A 12,203-nucleotide genomic window follows, 5' to 3' on the forward strand; every position below is an offset into this window, starting at 1 on the left:
AATCTGCACTTCAGGAAGAAAGTCCTCATTTAGCAAAGAAAGTGCTGTGATATGTATGTGGGAAAGCTTTGCCAGTACTGTTTTCAGCTTGCCATATGGCCAACTTCACCCAAATTAGTAGCAATTGATGAGCAAAGCTTCAACAGTTTGAAAGAGAGAGAGAGAGAGAGAATTGCAGAAGTTCCATTCAACAATTGTGACCCAAGAAAGACCTGTTTGCCTTTTTGCAGTGTTGTAAAGGTTCCTGTTTTTGTCTGGCATTGTTAAAGGTTTGTTTTCCATTGCAGTTGGGCACAAGGAAATTCTGTTTCTTTGGGGAAAAGGGAATAAAGAATTATCGGTCCACAGAATAACTATAGCAATTGCCTGCCTGACTTCAGAGTTCTTGCTGTCTCATACTTCAGTGGCTTCCAACCACTGGTATCTGTAGCCAGGCCATCATTTCAGGCTTTGGTGACTCTTAAAAGCTAGCCCTTTGGCCTTTCTCCAGATGTACAAGGTTCCAATGGCAGAATAAAAACATAAGAACGGTCATACTGGATAAGACCAAAGTTTTCTTGGCCAGTATCCTGTCTTCCAACAGTGGCCAATGCCAGATGCCCCAGAGGGAATGAATAGAACAGGTCATCATCAAGGGATCCATCCCCTGTCGCCCATTCCCAGCTTCTGCCAAACAGAGGCTAGGGACACCATCTCTGCCCATCCTGCTAATATCCTGTTTCTATTATATAGACTTAAGGGGTGGGGAGGAGCAGGCACCAAAGAAGCCTTGCAACAGAATACTTACTCCCATGCATGTCATTAAGAAAAGCTTCACAGTGCTTCTTATTACTGAAATGTGGTGATGGGGAATAGGCATTATGTTGACATTATAGGGCTACAGGTCCTTGCAAATGGTGCAGATCCACCAGGCCACAAATCTGCATGATGGGAAAGACTGGGTTCCATCCCCTCATTTCCATGGATTCACTAGGCCTTTTTACATGCTTGGGATGATGGGAGGTGTTACCTCCCCAACCCATGTGTACTTCCTGTAGGCAAAGCCCTTTTCCTTTGCTTTGCTTGCTGGACCAGGCTCAATCCTGCTCCAACAGAAGAGAGTGGCATAACGCCCATTGATTTCCATGGTGTAGGAACTATCCTTTAGTAAAACATCTCTGGGCTGGCCCTGTTAAAGATGCCACTTTCATATTGCAGCAAACCTGAAAAGAGCGAACACTTAAGCAAAATAATGCACTTGATCCAGAATTTTCTGTCCTTCCTTTTTTCATTTTTACTAATTATTTAAGCTATTAATATTTGAGTATTAGCTTTCTTCCTCCCAACCTCAGTTTTCTCTCAGGTTGATTTTACAGTGAAAGTCATAATCCTGTGTATTTCAGCATAGTCTGTTGGCAAATAAATAGCTGTAACATCACAAACTGACTACAACTAGCGCATCAGGAGGAAGAGAAGGACTGTATTAGTTACTAGATAGCTTTATAATTTTTGTAAATGAATGGCATGATCATGAAAGGAGTCGGATTGAGGGAAACTGAGGTCCTATTTATCCACACAAAATAGGTACTGCAAGAACAGTGGTTATGTAGTCTTTCCCAATGTGCCTCTGTCCTGTCCTGGAGGAACCAATTTTAACACCTTCTTTACACTGACTTAAAATGTTCCATTCTTGTTACTGCTGAAGAGAATTCTAGTGTAGACAAGGCATCAATGATTGCAAGAATTGTTATTACCATGTCATCTAGACTTGCTACTCGCCAGATGAGATGACATAATGTAAGAATGTCAGTGCTTGGTTTATCTATTGCCATCACTGGCAGAGCTGTACCTAGTAATGTAATACTGGGAGATTTTAAGAAAAAGCTCAGTGTGGATACAGGGCATGAGAGACGTTTAGCCTCAATATTCACTCAATCCTTGGCCTATCTGATGATGGTGTAAAAGATGCTAACTGAAGTGATGTGCACATTAAAAATTGGAGTGAGACCACCTACTCAGTTCACATATGGCAATGAATAACCTTCCTATGTTAGTGTGAATTTCAGTCCCAGGATAGACTTGAACCAATGATGTAGAGGTGAAAGTCTCCATAATCTATTATCTAACCAGCCAATCCTTGAGGCAAGGTGCTCTGTGAATGGGAAAGTCTTTGTTCAAATGTGAACACAATATGCTTGAAACCAAGCAAAGATGGAAAGTTGGTATATGAAAATCAATCAGAAGTAAAAGGGGTTCCCATAAAAATTGATATTCACCACTAGAAGAAGTTACATTTACTATAATATTTGCAGAATGTTCAGTTTTAAATATGGAAAATATCAAAAATACTTCAGTAAAGGCAAAGACTGGGTGTGGTGAGCACTGAAGACTGGTAAATATCCACTTCTTAATGGCATCCACTTCCATTTTATTCACCAAATTATTGGGATGACCTTAAATGAGAATTTTGGGTGGAGCTGAATGGAATGTTCATGAAAATGACCATGATTTTTTTCTACGTACTGGTTATTGTTGTTTCAATTTCTTCCTCTCCAGGATACTCTGGCAGTCAAAGATCCTGTGGATTTACACCCACTGTAGCAGAATCAATGGCCCAGATCCTGGCTCCATTAAGGCTGTTGTTAGTCAAAATTGACTTAACTGATCATCTGGAGATTCCCCCTTGCAACCCCTGAGGCTGTTGTAAATAGCTCCTTAGGACTGGACTGGCATTTGGCTGCATAAGGATCAGGGAGTTTCAAAGACAGCCTACAACCATCTTTGTTCCCCTACTACCATCCTGTGCTGCACTTGGCACAAAAGGGCCTATCCTGAGGTTCTGGCCATATCACTAAATTGGGCATTTATAGGGGTCCCATCACAACATATCTGAAGTAATTTTACCCACTTCTGTTCATTCCTATTATATCTAATTAGTCCTTGCATCACCTTACTTATTACTCTCTCTCCATAACCCTCCACATTTATGCCCTTCAAATACTCGTGTGGTCTTTTCCCACCTCCAGCTGTAGTTTATCCAAGCTTTGCATATACAGCTCTTGAAATCTTCTCTCATAAATTAATCCCTCTAGCCCCCTCATCATTGTGTGCAATTATTGTTCCTCGACACCCTTTGCCAAGTAATGACAGCTCTCTCTAGTTAATCAGGGAACCTCCAGTTTCAACAATATTTATAAGGATCCCTAATAGAAATAAGAAAAGGAGTACTTGTGGCACCTTAGAGACTAACAAATTTATTTGAGCATAAGCTTTCGTGAGCTACAGCTCACTTCATCGGATGCATTCCTAATAGAAATATCATATTTAGAAGCAGCAAGAATCCAACTGGTTAATAAAAATATACACAGCAGGCGAAGAGGAAAAGGACCAACATGAGCTCTCTTTTTGATAGCCCTAAGAATATGAGCAATGGCCATAGCTGTGTTTGATGGTAAATGTCACATCTCATGTCAGATCCTGTCTGGATAGATTACCCCTGAAGATCATGTTGCCTCAGAACCGAACATTAGCAGCTGCATGCATTACATTAACCCTTCACCTGCTACACAATGGCTTTGTACTTGCCAGGGGCCAAACCTTTTAAAGGAGGGTTGACTGGCTTCAGAGCGTGGGGGAAAGAGAGCTACAGGACAGATAATGTCCAGTAAAGAACCTCTGCACGCGCATGTGTGTCCTTCAGTAGGATGTTTGTGGTGATATCCCAGAGCAATTGTGCAATTTTAACTGATTTAAAGGGCAATATTACTGTTCAATTGCCCAAATGAATAGCACACTTCTCAAGTGTTGGCTAATTATTTTGCAATTATATCTAAAACATACTGTCTCTGTTTTGCTATGACACTAAAACTCTGGTTTCAGAGTAGCAGCCGTGTTAGTCTGTATTCGCAAAAAGAAAAGGAGTACTTGTGGCACCTTAGAGACTAACAAATGCTCTAATAAATTTGTTAGTCTCTAAGGTGCCACAAGTACTCCTTTTCTTTTTACTAAAACTCTGGAAAGACTGATGTAAGTGATCTGAATTTCCTCTTGCCTGCTGGATTTTTTTAATTTTAGCTTGGCTAGCACTATTGCATAGGCAAGCCATTTTCCCCATAATAGTTAGGTAATTCTATACACAGAGCAGTGTCACACTATTTCAGCAAAGATTCGTTTGCAAAACATCTTTTGTAGGAGGGCTTTAATTACAATACAAAGGGTGAGTTTGCATACCAAATTGTACTGTCTTACAGCAGAGTAACCTGGAAAACAAAGGGCCTGATTTACCTCAGTGTAGATCAACAGTGTAGCCTGATGAAATCACTAATGTAAAATGGATTTGAGAGGACAATTAGGCTCATCGTTTCTTGAGTGGAAAGGAAAAATTGAAAGAAGGGAAATCAAACTGTGGTTTCATTTAAATAAGATGCTGTTTATAAGGAAGAAATAAAAAATAAAGAGACATATTTGAACTCATTCTCATCTAACCATGACTTTCAAGCCATGCTCAAAGAGTATTGTGCCGGGTGACTGAACTTGAAAGAGACAACACAGACTAGATCTGAGATAACACAAGAAGAAATTACAAGTCTGAAAAAGAGAGCTTGAACGATACAGACTGAAAACCTGGACTATAAAATGTAAGGTCAAATGGCTTCCAGCTTACACCTACTCATAATTATAAAAGCTAAACATTGGTAGCTATTTGACCTTACATTAGAATCCAGGATCTCAGCCCAGAGCTTACAAGTTCTAGCAGGGATCTCAATTTAAAGACCTTGGTCCCAACGCTTAGTTCCTCCATTCAGCACAGGAAATGGAAAATGAAGATAACACTTTGGCACCTTCCAGTTTCCAGAAGCAGCTGGAACAACCCAAGGGACTAATTTATGCTCTGCTGTAACTGCCAGAGAGAGAGAGAGAGAACGAACTGGGTCTAGAAACAAGGTCTACAAAGCAAGATGATTAAAAGTTATAACTAATAGAAGACCAGCTAAAATTGGAAAGAATGCCCCGATTCCACACCACTAGTAGAGGAGTGACAGAAGCTGCAAGAAACTAAAAATATGCACTGGAACAAAGTACAATTCTAAACTGATGTCAGTTTTCCCCATTATTTTTCACAAAATTTAACTCAGGAATTAAAAATATTAGGGTACGTCTACACTACGAAATTAGATCGAATTTATAGAAGTCGATTTTTTAGAAAGCAATTTTATACAGTCGATTGTGTGTATCCCCACACTAATGCAATAAGCGCATTAAGTCGGCGGAGTGCGTCCACAGTACCGAGGCTAGAGTCGACTTTCGGAGCATTGCACTGTGGGTGGCTATCCCACCATTCCCACAGTCTCCGCCACCCACTGGAATTCTGGGTTACGCTCCCAATGCCTGATGGGGCAAAAACATTGTCACGGGTGGTTTTGGGTGCATGTCGTCAGTCACCCCTCCCTCCGTGAAAGCAACAGCTGACAATCATTTGCGCCTTTTTTCCGTGCAGGCACCATACTGCTTTCAGCAGATGGTGCAGTAGGACTGCTAACCGTTGTTGTCATCCACCACTTCCACTGCCACTGCTCTCCTGGTGGTCTCGCAGGGCCTCTTCCGCTGCAATTTTGCTCAGCTGCTCGTCTCGCCATACCACGGTGAGCATGCAGCCCGCTCAGCTGTTGTGTCCTTGCAGTAGATGGTGCAGTAGGTCTGCAAAACTAGTCATCCAACCACCACTTCCCCTGCAACTCTGCTCTCCTGCAGACGCCATACCATGGCAAGAAAGGAGCCCGCTCAGATCACCACGGCAGTTATGAGCATTGTAAACACCTCTGCATGCAGTATATGCAGAACCAGAACCTGCAAAAGCAGGTGAGGAGGCGATGGCAGCACGGTGACAAGAGTGGTGAGGACATGGACACAGACTTCTCTCAAAGCAGGGGCCCCAGCAATTTGGCCATCCTGGTGGCAACGGGGCAGGCTCATACTGTGGAACGCCGATTCTGGGCCTGGGAAACAAGCACAGACTGGTGGTACCGCATAGTGTTGCTGGTCTGGGATGATTCCCAGTGACTGCAAAACTTTCGCATGTGTAAGGGCACTTTCATGGAACTTTGTAACTTGCTTTTCCCTGCCCTGAAGTGCAAGAATACCAAGATGAGAGCAGCCCTCACAGTTGAGAAGCGAGTGGCAATAGCCCTCTGGAAGCTTGCAACGCCAGACAGCTACCAGTCAGTTCGGAATCAATTTGGAGTAGGCAAATCTACTGTGGGGGCTGCTGTGATGCAAGTAGCCAATGCAATCACTGAGCTGCTGCTATCAAGGGTAGTGACTCTAGGAAATGTGCAGGTCATAGTGGATGGCTTTGCTGCAATGGGATTCCCTAACTGTGGTGGGGAGATAGACAGAAGGCATATCCCTATCTTGGGACTGGAGCACCAAGGTAGCGAGTACATAAACCACAAGGGGTACTTTTCAATGATGCTGCAAGCACTGGTGGATCACAAGGGACTTTTCACCAACATCAACGTGGGATGGCCGGGAAAGGTACATGACGCTCGCATCTTCAGGAACTCTGGTCTGTATGAACAGCTGCAGCAAGGGACTCAGACCAGAAAATAACCGTTGGGGATGTTGAAATGCCTATAGTTATCCTTGGAGACCCAGCCTGCCCCTTAATGCCATGGCTCATGAAGCCATACACAGGCACCCTGGACAGTAGTCAGGAGCTGTTCAGCTACAGGCTGAGCAAGTGCAGAATGGTGGTAGAATGTGCATTTGGGCATTTAAAAGCGCACTGGCAGAGTTTACTGATTCGGTTAGACCTCAGCGAAACCAATATTCCCATTGTTATTACTGCTTGCTGTGCACTCTACAATATATGTGAGAGTAAGGGGGAGACATTTATGGGTGGGTGGGAAGTTGAGGCAAATTGCCTGGCCACTGATTACACGCAGCCAGACACCAGGGCGGTTAGAAGAGCACAGAGAAGCTTTGCGCATCAGAGAAGCTTTGAAAACCAGTTTCATGGCTGACCAGGCTACGGTGTGACAGTTCTCTTTGTTTCTCCTTGATGAAAACCCACCCCCTTGGTTCACTCTACTTCCCTCTAAGCCAACCGCCCTCCCCCCCCCTTCAATCACCGCTTGCAGAGGCAATAAAGTCATTGTTGTTTCAAATTCATGCATCTTTATTAATTCGTCACACAAATAGGGGGATAACTGCCAAGGTAGCCCGGAAGGAGTGGGGGAAGAGGGAAGCACCAGGTAGGGTGGGGGAGGAGGGAAGGACAAGGCCACACTGCACTTCAAAACTTATTGAATGCAGCCTTCTGTTGCTTGGGCAGTCCTCTGGGGTGGAATGGTTGGGTGCCCCGAGGGCCCCCCCTACAGCGTTCTTGGGCGTCTGGGTGAGGAGGCTATGGAACTTGGGGAAGAGGGTGGTTGGTTACACAAGGGCTGCAGTGGCGATCTGTGCCTTTCCAGCACCTCAACCATATGCTGGAGCATATCAGTTTGATCCTCCAGTAGCCTCAGCATTGCATTCTGCCTCCTCTCATCATGCTGCCGCTACCTTTCCTCTTAATCCCGCCACCTCTCCTGTTGCTCCCACCACCTGTCCTTGCGTTCATTTAGTGCTTTCCTGGACTCTGCCATTGTCTGCCTCCACGCATTCTGCTGGGCTCTTTCAGTTTGGGTGGACTGCATGAGCTCAGAGAACATTTCATCACTAGTGCAGTTTTTATTCCCTTCTTATCTGCGCTAGTCCCTGGGATGGAAATGCTAGTGGCAGCGTTGAAACATTTGCAGCTGCGGGAGGAAAAAAAGGGAGAGTAAAATTGAAAAAGACACATTGGCCATTTAAAAGGAGGGGCTGATGTTTTTGGGTTAACATGCAGCACAATCCCAACTAAACCGCCCCCCACACCCAATTCTCTGGGATGATCGCTTCACCCCTCCCACCACCGCTAAGAGTGGGGATGATTTCTTTTCAGCCACAGGCAAACAGCCCAACAGGAACAGCCACCTGTGAATGTCCCTTTAATAAAATTCCCCTATTTCAACCAGGTGACCATGAATGATATCACTCTCCTGAGGATAACACAGAGAGATAAAGAAAGGATGTTGCTTGAATGCCAGCAAACACCGGGACCACACGCTGCCATGCTTTCTTATGCAATGATTCCAGACTACGTGCTACTGGCCTGGCATGGTAAAGTGTTGTACCATGGAGGACACAATAAGGCTGCCCTCCCCAGAAACCTTTTGCAAAGGCTTTGGGAGTACCTCCAGGAGAGCTTCACTGAGATGTCCCTGGAGGATTTCTGCTCCATCCCCAGACACGTTAACAGACTTTTCCAGTAGCTGTACTGGCCGTGAATGCATCCCAAGTTTTCAGGGCAAATTAATCATTAAACGCTTGCTTTTAAACCATGTATTATATTTACAAAGGTACACTCACCAGAGGTGCCTTCTCCGCCTTCAAGGTCTGGGAGCCTGATTTGGGAGGGTATTGTCTCCAGGGTGATAAACAGTTCCTGGCTGTCGGGGAGAACAGTTTCTCCACTTGCCTGGTGTGCGCTATCATCTTCCTTGTCCCCAAAATCCTCATCCCTGTTGCGTGTGACTCCCTTGCAGAAGTCCACATACAAGTGTGGGGTAGTTGTAGGGGCACCCCCTAGAATTGCATGCAGCTCATCATAGAAGTGGCACGTCTGGGGCTCTGACCCCAAGCGGGCATTTGACTCTTTGATTTTTTGGTAGGCTTGCCTCAGCTCCTTAAGTTTCATGAGGCACTGCTGTGGGTCCCTGTGATAGCCTCTGTCCTTTATGCTCTTGGAGATTTTTTCAAATATTTTGGCATTTCGTCTTTTCGAACAGAGTTCTGACAGCATGGATTCATCTCCCCATACAGCGATCAGATCCAGTACCTCCCATTTGGTCCATGCTGGTGCTCTTTTGCGATTCTGGGATTGAATGGTCACCTCTGCTGATAATCTCACTACACTGGCCAAACAGGAAATAAAATTCAAAAGATTGCGGTGCTTTTCCTGTGTACCTGGCTAGTGCATCTGAGTTGAAAGTACTGTCCAGAGAGGTCAGAATGGAGCACTCTGGCATAGCTCCTGGAGGCCAATACCGTCGAATTGCACCCACACTAACCCAAATTCGACTTGGCGATGTCAATTTCAGCACTAATCCCCTCGTTGGGAAGGAGTACAGAAATCAATTTTAAGTGCCCATTAAGTCGACAAAAATGGCTTCGTTGAATGGACAGGTGCAGGGTTAAATCAATCTAAAACTGCTAAATTCAACCTAAACTCATAGTGTAGACCAGGGCTTAGATTTATTCCATTTAACAGCAGAAAACTGTTTCACTCTGAAAGATATGTTGATGGATCTGCACATACTCACATATGTCAGAGCCCTAGATGTTCAGATAAGAAATACTCACTTCCAACAAATCTTACCATAGCAAAGCTCACAAATAAAAAAAAAGCATTGGATCCAATTCAACCAGCTCAATGAAGCTATTGCTTGGATCAACATCTTTCTCTGTTTATCATTTAAAAACCAGTAGAGAGTCTTTTTATAGATTCTTTTCACTCTCTCTAGAGAAAAACAGGAAATGACTAATAAACTGATAAATGCAAGAAAAGCAGCATTTCGTGTATTTAATCTTCCTTTGAGTGTCATGCCCCAGTACGAGTGGTAGACCCACTTCTCTCCATCTGAATAGCCTTCTCAGAAAAAGGGGGTTGAAGCCTATTCAATTAGTCTCTACTATTGGTGCTCATGAATTGGGCCTGAATATGCTTCAATTCTGGGGATGTTCAAACTCCAAACTCAGATATGGCTCTAAATTATGTGATTGGCCCGAGGTGTGATTAGTTTGAGCTGCACCAAAACCACAGATCCACAATTTGGGATGTTTTAAATTAGGATGCAGATTTTGTAGGTTTAGCCCATCTCCACAGTTCACCAAGATCATTGGTTGAAGCTACTGTAGGGCTGCACATACAGTCTTGCTGGAAGATCTTCCTTTTTAACTCAGGATACAATCATTATTGCCAACATTGTGTTCAGTTCCCAGTTAACATCTTCCAGTGTTCTACATCCAGCCCTACAGTAGCTTAACTCAATAATCTTTGTAAACATTTCTCTGTAGATATGGGTTCAAAAACTGCAAAACCTGGATCCCCAGCCTGTTTCCTTAGTGTGCTAATGAGGCATTATAACTAAAAAAAAACAAAAAAAAACAGTTTCTATAATATCTCTGCCCCAGTAGTGGATGCCATGACTCCAGTTTGTCTCACCAGCTTCATAATTTCTGCTCTGATCATCAATGAAGAAGATAATACTGAGTAAATAAAAGACAATATTTAAAAATATGTATAAATATTTGCTAAATTGCATTGGTTAAAGGGCCATCAAAAGCGATGCAGACTGGGCCAAATTAGAAGTTGTCTCATTACACATTTACCTAATGAAGTGGCCTTGACCGACTTCTGTGATAGGTGCAGAATCTGGATTTTTTTAAAGGCTTTCTAAAATACTGCACAATAGACTGAAATGCTGATGAATGAGCCGCTATGGTCTGCTGGATTCACACAGTGGTGACCTGAATTATTTTCAGCATTAACCTGTGATACCGTAGTGGAATTATTGGGGGTGAAAGCGAGTTCATACTTCTGGTTGTCTTTGTTTCCAATGGTCATTGATATCAAAAGCCATCCTGCACCTGCTGTGAAAATAAATAGCTGTGGTAATAGGAATTTTTTAAAAAGTACCTAAATACATATTTCCTCTAACAGATTGAAACAAATCCTGAAGAGCCCTTTCCATTCTGTTAGGTAAATAACAAATACTTTCCATCAATGAGTTCCTCTTTCTTCTACATCAGATAAAAGCTAAGAAATTAAATGAAAAAATAAACTATGTTTGTAGCATTTATGGACCAGATTCTGAACTCGTTAACACAGTCATAAATCTGGAGGAATTAAGCTGATTTCAGTATAATTATGCCAGAGTAAATGAGATGGGGATCTGGCCCTGCCAGTCTAATTTAAGCCAGCAAAGTGCAGGAAATCTGGCATTAAAGCTGATGCATTAGCTTATACTCTTGTAAGCAGAATATACAGAATAAAGTCAGCTTTATCTTTCATCATGATGTTTGAGAAGTCTTTGGTATAGAACTACACCAACTCAGATCATCAATATTATTTAAAAGCGGCAAAAGAGTCCTGTGGCACCTTATAGACTAACAGACGTATTGGAGCATAGGCTTTCGTGGGTGATGAAGCGTGTATTCACTCACGAAAGCTTATGCTCCAATACGTCTGTTAGTCTATAAGGTGCCACAGGACTCTTTGCCGCTTTTACAGATCCAGACTAACACAGCTACCCCTCTGAATGTTATTTAAAGATGTTCGATGCAATTTAGCACATTGACATCTATAAATAAAAAGTGCTGTTTAATAGATAGGTATTATTATTATATACGAGATGGATTCGACTCACTGTAGCTTGGAGGTTAATTTGGTTTTGCTTCTTATGTTTGCTTGTTGTTTGAAATATAGCCAAACATACACCTCTTTTATGATCTGATTGGCATCAAGTTATGAGAGAGAAAGCCTAGTGCTAGCTTTATTGTGACACTCAAAAATTAGTGGATTCTTCATCCAATATAAGCAACTTGGCTATATGTTAAGATTTATATTGCCCAGTGAGGGACATCACTGTGGCGAACTGAACTATAGGGTTATCTAGAATAGATCATGAGCTGCCTCATTACACGTCCGAATTTTCCTGCCAAGCTACTCATATTTTTCCAAGCAAACCTCAACTACGAGGGAGGTCTGACACACTACACACTTCCCACTACCCTTGTTTTCAAACACACAATAGTTTGGCATGTATCCAGTCACAACCAGGTGATTTTTGACCATTGGCCTTTTATTATCTGGTATCACTGAGGGACCATAGATGAACCCAATAAAGAAAGAGAAAAAGAGAATGAAAATTAGCTTCTCCTTTGCCTTCACATTAATCTGATATCTTATCCTGTTTGTATGCCATGTTTTTGTCCAGGTGAAATTTTGCCCTGGTGGAATTGCGGTTCTAGTATTATCTCCAATGAAAAGCAGGCTCTTTCATTAAAAACAATTGCTATTTCCAGACAGGAGCTGGTTCCTCAATTCCAGACATTTTTGCTGTGAAACATTCAGCTGAGAAGAG

This window comes from Dermochelys coriacea, chromosome 3 (genome assembly GCF_009764565.3).
Source record: "Dermochelys coriacea isolate rDerCor1 chromosome 3, rDerCor1.pri.v4, whole genome shotgun sequence".
Taxonomy (NCBI): Eukaryota; Metazoa; Chordata; order Testudines; family Dermochelyidae; genus Dermochelys; species Dermochelys coriacea.